The sequence below is a fragment of the Sarcophilus harrisii genome, chromosome 1 (assembly GCF_902635505.1).
Source record: "Sarcophilus harrisii chromosome 1, mSarHar1.11, whole genome shotgun sequence".
In the NCBI taxonomy this organism is placed as follows: Eukaryota; Metazoa; Chordata; class Mammalia; order Dasyuromorphia; family Dasyuridae; genus Sarcophilus; species Sarcophilus harrisii.
The window spans coordinates 152,442,938-152,458,693 of NC_045426.1; the positions used below are offsets into that span (position 1 = coordinate 152,442,938).

At 35.9% G+C, this 15,756-nt stretch overlaps 1 protein-coding gene across 6 annotated transcripts in view; it reads left to right on the plus strand.

The window, feature by feature from the left end:
* The first annotated feature begins 1,551 nt into the window (after nt 1-1,551).
* IPO11 (importin 11) overlaps nt 1,552-15,756 on the plus strand; it is a 191,012-nt gene continuing 176,807 nt past the window's right edge. For all 6 annotated transcript variants that reach the window (XR_004233756.1, XM_003759391.4, XM_031965473.1 and 3 more), the window contains exon 1: nt 1,552-1,708. The gene's annotated coding sequence lies outside the window, so the exon portion shown is untranslated. The remainder of the gene's footprint in view (nt 1,709-15,756) is intronic.

Consider the following 15,756-nt stretch of genomic DNA (forward strand, 5'->3'; position numbering starts at 1 on the left):
AAGGACCACATGTGCAAAAATGTTTGTAGCAGCTCTTTTTGTAGTGGCAAGGAACTGGAAACTGAGTGGATGTCCTTCAGCTGGGAAATGGCTGAATAAGTAATGGCATGTAAATGTTATAGAATATTATTGTTCTGTAAGAAACGAGCAGCAGGATGATTTCAGAAAAGCCTGAAAAAACTTACATGAAGTGATGAATTGATGTTAAGTGAAGTGAGCAGGACCAAGAAAACACTTACACAGTAACAGCAAGATTATGTAATAATCATCTGTGATCGATTTGGCTTTTCTCAGGCAACTCCAATAGACAGGATGGAAAACGCCATCAAATGGGAAAACCATGGAGACTGAATGAGGATTTTCACCTTTTTCATCTTGTTTGTTTGCTTTTTCTTTCTCATTTTTTTTTCTTCTCCTTTTGGTCTGTTTTTCTTGCACAATATGCCAGATATGGAACTATGTTTAAAAGGATAGATATATTTAACATATATCACATTATAAAGAGGGGAGGGAGAAAAATTTGGAACACAGTCTTACAAAAACGAATGTTAAAAACTATTTTTACATGTGATTGGAAGAATAAAATACTCTCGAGAAAAAAAAAATAAATCTTACCATCGCTTCTTTTATAAATTAGGAAACTGAATCCAAATAAATCGAGAGACTTATTTAAAGCCACAACGAGATAGTGACCTAGAATTAGTTTCTTTCCTGGGCTTCTAATCCCATTTCCAGAAAGCATTCTGTTACAGGATTTCTGACGTAAGTAAAGACATTTTTCCCTGTGAAAAGGATCACACCTCCTCACAACCATTTTGCAATAAAGTTCTTGGAGTATCAATCAATTCTATTTATTAAGAACCTATTATGTTCAGGCACTTATGGTAAGGTGATAAAGATAGAGAAAAAGCGGACAGTTCCAGCCCGGAAGTTTGCATTTTATTGAGGATGCAAGGGCGCCTCTTTTTATGGACAAAGTTACTGACCCAAGAAAATGAGTCAGAGACGCGCTTAAGGTACTAGCGAAGGAGCAGCGGATCTAAGGATTCAAATGAGGAGCGTAACCGTTTCGCGCTCCCTGGTCTCCCAACTTCTTGGCTATTTCTACTCTGTAAGTCTATTGGCGACTGCTTAACACAACTGAAATACAAAGTTTCTCCTCCACTACGAGACCAAAAGGATAAAACGTTTCTGCACTTATAGAGAAGGGAAGTTTTGCCTTCCTTTCAACCAGGAGATGGCATCCTTCCCTTTCGCAAAACCTTCGCACGACTCTGGCTTCTGGTTGCCACTGGCGACACGTCGCAACGTCCCTCCTCCCTCCTTTCTGCCTTTTCGCCCCACCCCTTTCGCCAGTCTTTCCGGTGCAAGATTTTTGGACGAGGAAAAAAAAAAAAAATGAACCTTGCAGCGGAATCACGATTCGCTGGCTTTCTCTCCCTTTCCGGGGCTTCTCCGCCTCTCGCAGGCCGGGATGATCCCGTGACGCAAAATTTAAGCGCCCGGGGGTGTGGTGGGAGAGGAGGGAAGCGTTTAAAAGTGACGTCACAGAACATGGCGCGCTCCTAGAAGCTGCTTTCGGCCTCAGAAGAAGGCAGCGGGGACCTCGGCGCGTGGAAGGCTGTGCACTGCACGAGTTCAACTGACTTCGCGCGGCGCGGCGTGGAGGGAGTGGGCGAGCCAGGGCAGGACAGGGCAGAGCCTAACGGTGAGCGCCGAGCGGACTTTTTGCAGGCCCGCCTCAGCCTCCCGCCCGGTGCGGGGGGGGGGGGGGGGGGGAGCTGGGCGTGCTTTGGCAGCGGGTCTGGGCCGGACCGGGGGTGAGGGGAAGCCCTTGCGGAGGGAAGCCCGGGAGAGCTGGGGCAGGAAGGCCTCCAGCGAGGGGCGGGAATACGATCGAGGCAGGCCCTCTCCGGAATGCCCGGGGTCCTTCAGAGGCAGTTTGTGCAAGTTTGAAGAGAGCCTTGGTCCCTGACACGGTGATGGAGCGTCTGAGACAACCCGCGGGGACCCCTGACCTTAGTAACACCGCTTACCTCTAACAGCGAACTGTAGCGAGTTAGAAGCCTGGGAAAGGATGACTTCACGAGGAGGGGGGACCAGCTTGGTGCCACGGCCTACAGATCATGGACCATTGGCACTTGGGGGGTTTGCGATTCAGGAAAAAAAAATAGCTTTGGGTGTCTTACAATTAAATCTCGCCATTGGGATGGTGCGATTGTGAGGGAAAAAATTATCTCTAAATTAATGTCATTTTTTTTTTTTAAACTAGGATTTTTAAGTAATAAAAGTTTCTTTGACCTCTTATCTAAATTGGAATTTATTAGAATGACGTGAACGAAGTAGACATGTGCAGGTTTCGGGGTGCTGATTCTCTTGCCCTGCCTTGAATACGAAATTTTGGAATGTCTTGTAAGTAAATTTGGAATCATAAAATTATGCTTTATTAATTAGTAAATGGTTGATCTGCAAACTTACTTTATACACCTATATAACAAGGGTCACATAAAAATTGCTCAGATGAAAAGGTGTCACAAATAGAAACAGTTTAAAAAATCCTGCTCTAACCCAATTCATTTTATTTATATATGTATGCACTTGTTCCTTTCAAACATCTCCTTTCATACACACACACAATCACACATCCCTTCCTTCCTTCCCTTTGGTTTAAAAGAAACATTAACAACTGAAGGAATTAGGAAAGTCTTAACAAGATAAATCTCAACGAGCACTGAAGGAAGGTAGAACTGAGAGAGAAGTGTATTTATTAGAATGCTAGGATCACAGAAGAGCAAGCAGACCAGATAGGCTGCATCAGAGTGGGCAACAAGGAAAAATATTTGAAATGAGCAAAGATTAGCCAGACTGGCTTATCGCTTTAAATTTTATCCCAGGGCAAAAGGAAATTCCTCAAAAGTTTTAGCCCTAATAAAGTCAAATCTTTTACTTGAGGAAAATTATTAACAAAAATGGTGTCTTTAGCAAATTAAAATATTTCCCCTCAACTTCTCCATGAAATGTCAAAGAAGTCAAATAAAAAATGTATGCAAGTAGTGGAGACTTCTTTTTTTATTGTTCCGTCTGACCCTTCATGACCCCATTTGCAGTTTTCTTCCCAAAGATACTAGAGTGGTTTGCCATGTCCTTCTCCAGCTCATTTTGCAAAAGAGGAAATTGAAGCAAACAAGGTCACACACAAACACAGGATCACACACCTAGCAAGTGTCCGAGGCCACCTTTGGACCCAAGAAGATGAGTGTATCTACTTTCCTTAACTACTATATCAAGGCTATATATCTCCAAATAAAAATAAATAACCCTAAATTTACTAATTAATAAAGCATAATTTTATGATTCCAAATTTACTTACAAGACCCTATATAGGTTTGTCAACCATAGTTTAAGAATCTGGGGATTACAGCACCTTTGACTTTTATCATTCCTCATGTTTTCTTGTTTATGCTTATGTTTTTATATATTCCCTCTATCTCCACTAAATTTCAAGTTTCATGAGTGAAGAAACTATTTTTCATTTTGTCTTTGTATCCCCAGTACCTATTACAGCCTTCATAGTCGATACTTAATAAATGTTTGTTGGGTTGTTCTAGCCACCTTACAGAGATTATTATAATAACAATATGTAAGTTTTTTTTTTTTTTTTTTCGCTGAGGCAATTGGAGTTAAGTGACTTGCCCAGAGTCACACAGCTAGGAAGTGTTGTGTCTGAGAGCAGATTTAAATTCAGATCCTCCTGACTTCAGGGCTGGTTTCTACCCACTGTACCATCCAGACTGTAAGCTTTAAAAAAAAAAATCTCTTTGATATCTTAATAGATCTGTGATGATCTATATGAGTACTTTCTCAGTGATGCAAATTGCAGTCCATCCATGCCGTCTCATTTTGTGTGACTAGTCTGTGTTCTATAAATTTTTCATACAGATTTATATAGGATGTTGGTTTTTTTCCTTTAGTTCTTAAGTTCATTAAATTGATTAAACACCTACTATGTGCCACAGACTATGGGCATACAGTTAATAAAAAGAAAGATAATCCCTATCCTCAAGGAGCTCATAATTTAATGGGAGAAGCCAAACTACAAAAGACTGTAAAGAGGAGGTAGGGAGATACATCAATAGTGTATGTGGGGAAACAAAACAGCTGCAGGTAGAGTACTCTCCAGTTTCTTTGTAACATAAAGGAAGGCTTTGGGAGGAGTTTAGTACTAAGAGTTTAGCTCTTCAGTCAGACACATCTGATGATCTGCACATAACAGTTTGGATAATAAGTATTTATATATCTTTTTAGTTTTTCTAGTGTGAACCTTATATTGAATTCTTCAGTGATTATAAATATATTCATGAGAGTCTACAATATGGCTAGGCTTGTGCCATCCATGAAGATGTCACGATTCGTAAGGATTGTTTCATCTCTTTAGATTTTGTATTTGGTTTCTTTTGGATTTGAACTTTGAATCTTTCTGACTACAGGCCTAGCATTCTATATACTGAGCCACTTAAGTACACTTGAAATATTGCTTGTCAAAGAAACCAAGCGATTCCTTTCTCAAGCCTTCATCAAGGGTAATCTTAATGCATGTATGGATTGTTGTCATAGAAATTGTATAGTTATAGAAAATAGACATCTGAGTAATTATTGATTTTTTTTCATCACTTTTTGGGGAAATAAGATTTTTTTGTAAGTCTTTTGCTATCTAGCCGTTTTCATTCTATTAACACTAAAAATTGTCTTTAGCATTGGCTTCCTCTGTGTGTAGTATTAAAAACTATTTTGGAGAGTTCTTGTGAGAATCAAATGAGATAATATTTGTAAAGCCCTTAACACAATTCCTGACCCACAATAGTTAGTATATAAATACTTATACCCTTCCCTTTCCCAATAAACAAACATTTATTTAGTACTTTGTAAGAGCTGGAGAATGAAGCTGTGTGGATCAGTGGCTATAGAATGCTGGGTCTGAAGTCAGAAAGAATTGAGTTCACATTTGGCTTCAGACACTTAACTGTGTGACCCTGGGGAAGTCCATTAACATTTGTTTGCCTTAATCCACTAGAGAAGTAAATGACATATGCCACTATCTTTGCTAAAAAAAACCCTTGGACAGTATGTATGATCTTCTGGGACATGAAATGTCAAATAGAACTAAACAGTAAGGAGTCTGACATCTTGCCAGATGCTAGGGATATTAAAAGAAAAAACAAAAGATATGGCCCCTTCCTTCAATAAGTTTGTATTCTTTGGGGAGATAAGAAACTTGGGTAGGTATGGCCATGATACAGGAGGAGCAACAAGGTGTGGTGGACTGAATGCCTGGCCTGGGGTCTGGAAGATTCCTCTTTGAGTGCAAATTTGGCCTCTGACATTTATTAGCTGTGTAACCCTGGGCAAGTTACTTAACTCTGTTTGCCTCCACTTCCTCATTTGTAAAATGGTCTAGAGAAGAAAACAGCAAAACACTCTAGTATCTTTGACAAGAAAACCCCAAATGGAGTCTGAGAAGAGTTGGACATAAGTGAATACAACTGAAGAACAAAATGATACAGAAGTAGGTGGAAAGAAATTTTGGAGGGGAAGGTCTTAGTTAACTGGTAACAGCCTCCTGAATATATTGGCTCTTCACTTGAGTCTTGAAGAAAGCTAGGTATTCTGGGGTAGAGAGATAAGGAGCTGAGAGCCTTCCAGACATTGGTAAGATATAACTGTTATGGGAGACATATAGTTGTCTTCTCTAAAGCACACTAAGTAGATCAATATGACTGGGCTGTAGATTTTGTGGAGGGAACTGACTGATGTGTAAGAAAACTGAAAAAGAATAAAAAGAGTCAGATTTTTGATTGCCTTAAACGAAGTAGGAGTTTATTTTTGAACCTAGAGGTGAATAGGAAGCCATTAGAGTTTATTGATTATCAAGGTGATGTGGTCAGTCTAATACTTAAGTGATAGTAGAACATGGATAAATGAGTGGGGAAAGTAGACAGTAAAATAGCAGGCTATTTCAGTAATTTACATGAGTGATGATGAACTTGTGAGTTAGGATGGTAGGTTTGTGAGTAGAAAAGAGAGTGGGTGAAATGTTTTAGGAAAAAAATGACTGTGATTTGGTCTGATATTGTGGGATGAATTAGAGTGAGAAGTTGCAGTTTTATGTCAGTGTTGCAAATTACTATAACTAAGAAGGTATTCTTCACAGTAATGTGATGCTTGGAAGATGGCTGTGTTTTTTGGGGAAAGATTATGTTTTGTTTTGGACATGTTGACTTTTGAGATGCCTACAGGACTTCAATTCAAATTTTCTCATAGGCAAATTGGTGATATGGAACTGGAGTACATGAGAAGAAACACGTATAAAGACAAATACAACATATATACAAAGTTCTTGTGGGAGACAGCAAGATTTGTTAACACTAGATTTGAAGGTTTGTTAACACTAGATTGAGTAGTATAGAAAGCAAAGGGTAGGGTATAATGAGATAGCATTGGGAAGGGGCAAGACTGAGATGAATGGATTTTGGGGGTTTGATAGAAGTAGCTAGGGAAAGGAGCTTTGGTACAGTCACCTAAATGACCATCACTGGAATTCTGAATGTCGCCTTAGGGCATTAGATCCTCATATATTGTTGCTGTAGTCCTATTGCTTTCACTATTCTATCCTGGAATTGGAAAGAGGTGGTGGCAAAATGTCATCATTATCTGGTGTTTCCTCTTGGAGTCCTAGAGCCTGGATGATTATGGAGGGATGTGGCTGATGTGGTACAACCTTTGGAATTAATATAGTAATAACTCCAAGGCTACCTAGTCTTGTTTGTTTGTTAGGAATGATTTATTTCTTCCCTTAGTTTTTTGTTTTAGTTTACCTTGTGCAGCCAGAATACTGAATACAAAAGATTGTTGGCTGACAGATAATAGCCTGCTGGCCAGTGATAATGGGATGGTTGAAGCTAATGAGCATCAGTAATGAGATACCTAAAGTTAACCCAGGTGCCCTACAAAATTGGATGCCTACCACTTTTGACTTAGTGACATTTCAGGCCGAAAACCTTTGGAAGGTTCCTTTATAAACTACTCAGGGAACTATGGGTAGAACACCTGTGCACAAAATTAGAACCTAATGCTCCTTAATTCCACTACTAAGCCATGAAGCGCCTGGTTTCTCACACTGTTCCTTATACATTTACCTACTTGCTCCTAGATCTTTGCTATGTCCTCTTTTACAATTAAATTAAATTTTGCGCCTTGAGTTGGAGATGGTTCTGAGCCTGCAAATTCTTTTGAGATACCTTGTGACACGGCAGGAACCCCAACATTTTTGAGATGCCCTTTCATCCCAAGAAGGCCTTACCTACTCCTTAGCCAGATCAATTTTGATTTAGTGAGCTTTTTAGCTCATTCCAGGGTTGAGATTGTCTCTTCTGGATCTCATACAGTTTCTTTAGCTCAAGTCAGTTCATTTTCATGTCTCAGCCATACTAGCTCCCTTCACCCATTGGTGAATTTCTTCTAGAACCTTCTTTTTGGGGAGAGGCCTAGGCTGTCAGCCTTCATTTCTCCTCCTGGCTTTGCTTTTGACTTGGAAATCATCCATCTGCCTACTTCTGTTTATTCCTTTTAAGGCAGAGTGAACACAACAGATCCAAGTCTCTCTGGCTTCTTTACTCCCACTGATTTCTTTTGATTATATTAAAGAAATGATTTTTAAAACAAACATGAGTGTAGCAGAAATGCTTGTTTGGGCATTTAGCTTTTTTACCTTGGGAAGTCACTTAGCTCTTCTGAAACGATTGTTTCCTCATCTACAAGTGGTAAATGTAAATCTTGTACGCTTATCTTCAAGGGTTGTTGTAAAGAAAACTATGTGAAGGTGACTTTTGCTTTAGTATTTTAAAGGATCCATTCATTATCTCTTTGAGTGGAATTTTCTTCATATTGGTGTTCATCTTCTCTTTGAGTGGAATTTTCTTCATATTGGAGTTTATGCCCCATCATGATTTCTTATCCTGTCATTACCCATATTTCTCTGATACCTCCTTTACAGAAGGTCTCTCCAGGTCTTTGGAACCTTTTTTAAATACCTTTTTGCATTTCATGGCTACAGTACAGCACTTGGACTATCAGTTATAGTTTGCTCTTAACTACATGATTGACCTACTTCCTTTTCTGATAAAATATTTTTTATGTAATATTCTTGATGCTTTTTTTGCATGTCTTTGCAATATCCTTTGGGTCACCTGCAATTTTTGATAGTTATATGTCAAAGGTTCGCAGCATATAGTATTACTGGGAGAATATTGATGTTAAAAAAGATGGGTGTTTATGCTGGGGAGCAGCTTAGATTCATTCAGTGTTTCAAGTGTTTGAGTTTAGCATTGGTATAGTGAAAAGGGATAGGAATAGAGACCACACGAACTTTGGACATTTGAGAACTTAAATTCACACTTCATACCTAAGTATGAATAAGTATAAAGTTAATTTAACTGTTATAGTAATATTATTATAGCTATTAATAACACTAATATACACACACAAAGTTATAATCAGATACCAAATTTATGATCATTGGGCTTCAGTTTCCTTATTTATAAAATGCAAAGGATAAATTTGAGCATCTCTAATGTGACTTGCAGCTCTAAAACCTGTGATCCTGTGAAAACACTTAACTATCTATAGTACTTGCTATAAATAAATATTTACATATTAACTCAGTGATATTATGACTGAACTCGTCTTTACCCTCCCCTTCCCCCTTTTCCTCACCCTCCCCCCCCCAGACTCTTCTGAGTTTTCCTGTTACTATTGAGGGTATCATCATCATCTTACTAATAGGTGTCAGTCATCCTTGACTGCTCACTCTCATCCACCATCTCCCTCATCCAGTCTTTTGTCAAAGGCTGTAGATGTTAATTTCCTTTCCTTATATCTTTTGTATATGTACCCTTCTCTCTGACACTGCCACCAACCTTCTGCAATCACTTATTACCTTAGCCTGGTGGTTTTTCCACTTGCTCTAAGTCTCTGCTTCCTTTAGCCTGTTCTCTATTCAGCTGTCAAATGTGATATTTATCATTAAGTATAGCTCTGACTATGTCAGCTGTACTCAGTAAACCCTGTTGGATCACAGTAACAGTCTTCTTTCACCTTAGACTTTCTATATAGTCTTCTGTTTCATAACACTGTCCTCTGATGCTCTTTATACAAGACCCTCGACATTTTCTCAGGTCATCTTTTTCTGCCTGGAATGCTCTCTCTCTTCATCTCTCCCTCTGGGCTTCCCTGGCTTCCTTGAAGTCCCACCTAAAATCCCATATTTTACAAGAAGCTTTTGCTAGTTGCCCTTAATTTTTTGTGCTTTCTATAACGGTAGTTGGTAGCTTAGTGGTACATAGAGGATAAAAGCTGAATCTGTAATAAGAACATGTGTGTTCAATTCCAGCTTCAGATATTCTCTAGCTGTGGAAATCTGAGCAAGTTATTGTATCTCTATTTGCTTTAGTTTCTTCTATTTTAGAATGGGGATAATATCATCTGCCTCACAGGCTTGTTGTGAGGATCAGATGAGTTAATATTTGTGAAAAGTACAAAGCCTAGCACATAGTAGGTGTTATATAAATGCTTAATCCCCTTTCCTCTACTTTATATAGTAGCTTTTTTGTTCATATTGTTTGCATATTGTCTCCCTAGTCAGATTATGAGCTCCTTGGAAGCAGGAATTATCTTTTGCTTTTCTTTGTGACTCTAGAAGTTAACTCAATGCTTTGCACATGGTAGTCCAAATGTGTATTGACTGTCATCCAGCTGTATGCCATAACCTGGACAAAAGGCATTTTTATCCATTTAGTTTTTTTTCTTTATGAACCTCATTGTTTATACAGAATCTAGCTTTTATTTGAAGACTGCAGTTCATACTGTGACAAATGCTTCTGGTGACTTGTCTTCTTATTTTATGCCTTGCTTGATGTTAATAATGGAGTTTTTCATGAAAATTTCATGAAACTGTTCTCTGTTGCATTTATCAAGGAACTTTGAATCACTCATTAATGTTAATATTTGGTTAATTATGATTGATTGTAAATTAATCACCTGCTATGATTACTAGTGTCAATCCTTAGTATATGTCAGGCACCTAGTGCTAGACACCTGGGGATATATACTCAATAAACAATGTTGTTGTGTTTAGTTCTGTTCCACTCTTCATGATTTCATGGACCATATAGCATGCCAGGCCTTTCTCCCCTTCACCACCTCTGGAAATCTGTCCCAAGTTCATGTTTTTTGTTTTCATGACACTATTTATCTCAACCTTGGTCATCTCTTTTTCCTTTTGCCTTCAATTTTTCCATACAAACAATCCCTTCTCATAAAAGGCTTATGATGGTATGGGGGACAAGTAGAGCAACACACATACGTAAATAATGTACGGTAGAAATAAAACATGATTAAATACATCAACATAGATAAATACTAGACAGTTTGGGAAGGAATCCATTGTGAAGAACTCCTGGGGTAGAGCAAAGCAGGATGTGCATTCTAGAATGAGGAATGTTCAGTGTGAAAGTGGTTGTGAAAAAGCTTGAAAGCCAAATAGAGGAGTTAATGTTCTGTCTTAAAGGTAACAGGTTGCTGTTTGAGTTGACTGAATAAAGAGGAAGAGTGACATGTTTAGATTTGTACTTAAGGAAAATCTTTTGGATAGCTGTATGGAGCATAGACTGAGAAAGACTTGGGATAGGAAAATCAAATAGAAAGCTGTTGAAATCATTTGTGTCAGAGGTGATAAAGGCCTGCTCTATGAATAGATAAGCTATGAAAGCTGTTCTTGATATTAAATAACAAGATTTGGCTAATAAATGAACTTGCATCAGGTCACCTAGATAATAAATGGCAGAGTTGGAATTTGAATCCTGATCTTCTGACTCTGCATCTAGTGTTCTTTCCATAGCCTTCAGGAAAGTTAGTAATCCTAAGAGGCAGAGATGAGGAAAAGTAGTATTCCAGGTATGGAGGACAGCCTGGGTAAAGGCATGGAATCTGGAGAGAGAATATTATGTAGGAAGAGCAGCAGTTCATCCAGTGTGGCTAGAATCTGGAGTCATAAAGGACAGTCATATGAAAGTTGGAGCTAAGTTGTGAAAGTCTTTAAAGGCCAAGCAGGAGCATCTTGCATCTGGGATTCTTAACCATTTTTAATAACCTAAACCCCTCTGGCAATTTGATGAAACCCATGGACCCTTTCAGAATCATATTTTGAAATAAACATAAAATAGACTAAATTAAAAGAATGCAAAAGGGAAACAAATTTTATTGAAGTAGTTATTGATAATGTTTTTTTAAAAAATTCATAGGCCCCAAATTAAGAACTTTCTGACCTAGAAGCAGGAAGGATCTATTGGAGCTGTTGACCACACATTTTCTGTATTCATGCTATCACCAGCCTCCTCCATTTTCATTTTATTAGGAATAGTGTTCTATTCAAATGATTCTTAGGACCATAGATCTCTACCTTAGAGGGCTCCGATAGGTTATTTAGTCCTATTCCATCATCTGAGAGATAAGGACACTGACCTGTTCTGACACTAATAGTGTTAACATTGGAGGTAGAATTGGAAATCAGATCCTCTTACTCCTGAACTAATGCTCTTATTTTGTAATTTATGGTAGTGTTCAAATTTACACACACATATATAAACATATATACACACATTACATATATACATATATACATACATATACGTGTGTGTATGTATGTAGCACTTGTTTAAAAAACACACACACACTAGGGGTGTTAAGTTTACAGCATTTCAATTTTGTTTTACCCGAATAGGTTTTTGTTAATATGTCAGAGTTTTTAAAAATAAATTTGTAGTCCGTGTGTTTCATCAAACGTTTTTGAGATCCATATCTTCTTGACTTTTGTATAAGCAAAAGTTTTGTTGCTAATGGTGATTAAGTAGTAGAAATCTTGTACAGGTCAAAACTTGTTCTAAGAAAGACTAATTATCATAAAAAGTTCTGAATACTAAGCTGCTTATCACTTATTTCAAGCAAAATGGAATATGCCCAAATTCCAGTATCACCAAAAAATTCATACAGTTCCTTGAAGTTTGTTTTCTGTATTAAGATTTGGAGCATTAGAATTACAGAAAATGTGCCAACACTATTAAAATAGCATAAAACAAAGCTATAAGGACCTGTTCAGCTTTTAATTTCTAGACTATTTGTAATTTTTCGCTTTGTTAATTTCAACCTTCCAAGTGTTTTCCTGTAATGATTAGCTACAAAAATCTTTATAAGCCTAAAAGGAAAGGAGGGTTAGGATAATTTCAGGGAGCACAGAGGTAGATGGGGAAGAGAAAAATCTGAACCCATATTTGTAATTAAAGCTGGCTTGGTAGGAGATATAGCATTGAGAAAATAGTAGCAGAGCCCTAAATATGTCTTTCTTTTTAAAGGGTTTATAGAATTGTAAGGAATATCAGAGACTATCTAGTCTCATGTCCCTTATGAACAATAATGACAGTATTTGGAATAGTTCAAGAGTGTGACCAGAGAACTTCTGGTAGTACCCCTGAGATGCTTTCAGGGAGTCCACAAGTCAAAATTATTTTTATAGTAATACAAGATGTTATTTGCCTAATAAAATACCCCCTTTCAACTATAAGTCTGAGAATGTTTTTTTCTCCCATCTACTTTAACCAACACAACATATCATAACATAATGAATTCAAAAGCAGATAGGATAATCCAAGCATCTTCTGTAAAGCCAGGCATTAAAGAGATTTGCAAAATTACAGAAAATAATGTTACTCACTAAAATAGTGTTTTCTCACTAAATTTTTTTTATCTTGGAAAACTTAGTTGTTCATATAAAAACATGTTATTTATATTAACATCTAATGTATTTATTATTTTTGAATGAATAAATATTTTACAAAATTATCAGTTTTAATTCTAATGTCAGTATCTGCAATCCATGTAAAAAACTTTTGGGGTCTTCAGTAATCTTTAAAAACATAAAGGGGTTTTGAGTCTTATAAGAATAAAAGCAATTCCCAATTTGAAAACTGCTGGTTCATTTTTCAGAAGAAATTAAAACTTTCAATAGATTAAAAAAAATCTATATCATTACTAATCTGAGAAATGGTAAATTAAAAACAACTTTGAAGTACCACCAAATGTGCATTAGATTGGCTACCATTGCAGAAAAGAAAAATGACAGATTATACCTGTGAACTAATCCAATCATTCTGGAAAACATTTTGGAACTATATCCTAACCACTATTAAACTGTATACTCTTTGACTTAGCAATACCACTATTAAGTGTTCTACAGCAGAAGAGAACATCTAGTAGGAAGTTGGAGGAAAGTTTATGAAGATGAAAATTTAATAAAAAGACCTGTGAAAGAAGGACATTTTCTAACAGTTCATAGATTCATATGTTTACATGTAGGCAGGACTTTAAAGATTATCTCGTTCAAGACTATCATTTTTTTATATGAGAAAACTGAACCCCAGAAAGTTTATAACTTGCCAAAGTCAGTGAACTAGCTGCATAGCTAGAATTCCAACTTGAATCTTCTTACTCCAAAGCCAATATTCTTTCTATTGTATAATATCTTGTTAATTTTTTTTTTTTTTTGGTACAAGGCAATTTGAGGTTAAATGACTTGCCCAGGACCACACAGCTAATACGTGTTAAATGTCAGGTTCTCCTGACTTCAGGGCTGCTGTTGTATCCATTGTGTCATCTCGCTGACCCAGTATCTTGTTAAATTTTAAGGCTTTCCAAAAAAATTTCTCTTGATTTCCTAATAGCAAGTTTATGTAACATCTGGTATATTGAAGTTTATTCTCAGTGACCTTTTCATTTTCTGATAGTGATATTTACAAAATTCAGGCATTGTTAAATTCCAACATCTGTAACTCCATTTTCCTCTATTTCTTTGTCTTATTTTATGAGAAAAAGGCAGGAGACCTAGATTCTTCACTATTTAAATTTGATCTTGAGCAAGGCATTGAACTTGAGTTTATTTCCTCATTTTTAAAATGAAGATAATTACATATCCTTCTTACTTCACAGGTTGTCTTTGATATTCATTTCAAACTGAATAAGCTAAAGTGTTTTGTAACACAAATACTCTGTCTACTTATTTTTAATCCTAATTGTAATTAACTTAAATGACCATATTGAAGCTTCCATATTTATGTTTTTATTTTCATCTTCAGGACATTTTTGTGACTTTAACTTTTCCTGCTAAATATCTAAAACTGCAATTCTCAATTTTTTTAGTCTCCAGACTCCTTATGCTCCTAAAAATTATTATACTATTAAGATTTGGGAACGTTTGTTTATATAGATAACATGCCTATTTGTCATATTAGAAATAGAAATTTTTGTCATATTAGAAACAAACTGATAAATGTTAAAATTTTAAAATTAAATATAAATTTACAGTGATAATGATTTACATGGTAAAATAACATTTCATTGAAAAGATATTTTTCAAAACAGAAAAAATATTGCAAATAGCATTGTTTTACATATTTTTGCAAATCTCAACAGAATCTTAATATCTGCTTTTGCATTCAGTCCATTGTATTGAATTACATTACCTTCCCACAGATACATAATTGGAAAAGGCAGAAATATTTTGATAGGCAAATAATATCTTTGTGTTCTTACTATGAAAATCATTTTGACTTTGCTGTCTTCCTGAAAGAATATTGGGGACTTCCAGTTTTGAGAACCACTGATCTAGAATAGTTTTATTTTAAATTTTACTTCTTATGGCCTCTGATCTTAATTTGTCATTGCTGTACAGAACCTTATTCTCTCATTCTTCTATATGATATATATTATATATATATGTAATATATTATATGTATGTAATCCACAAGATTTATGTTCTTGGGAAAACTGTGATTTAGTGGGAATACCACTAGGTGACACTGTGGGATACTTAATTCATCCTTTCTATTATAAAAAAAAATGAACATATTGCTAAACTAAGAAATTTTTTTTTAAATTTTGTTTTTCTTTTTGCTATAGAGACTTAAGAGTCTCAAATGTGATATGTGGCAAGTGTTCCATAAGTACTTGTTGAATTAGTGATGAAGGAACAAGTTTAAAAATTGAAAAGAAAATTTCAGAATCTACTTCATTTGTTGCATAGGAAATTTAATTTATTCCAAAAATTAATTGAAACACAGTTAAATATCTTATCAGTTAGCTAGACATTATTTTCTTCATTAACTAGCCTTTATAACTTATTTTTTTTTATAACTTTATAACTTCATTTTAGTTGGTTGTTCAAGTTGTCCATATTTTATCTTTTTGAAGGAAATTCAAATTTGCAAATTATTATAATTTTGCAAGATCCTTAAAATTTTAAGCAATTTTACAATCATTTACTGATTTAGAAGCATTATTTGTAGAATTTTCGATATCTTTTTTAAATAACATTTTTCTGTATATTCTCTCTTCATCCTTTCAGAATTTGATAGTGCTACCTTGTAAGAAAGTAAAGTAGTTCGATTTAAATGACCATTTCTGACTGTGGTGAAACACCTGAATTCTCTCATCTACTGAGATTGCAAAGATCATTCACATATTTCATTTTATGTTTTCATATAGAGTTTTGTTTACTTATTGTAGTTATTGATAATTTTACCATATAAGATTAAAGCATTCTTATTGATTTAGAGTTGTTAGTATCTTTTACATTTTATTTTATTTTAGCATTTT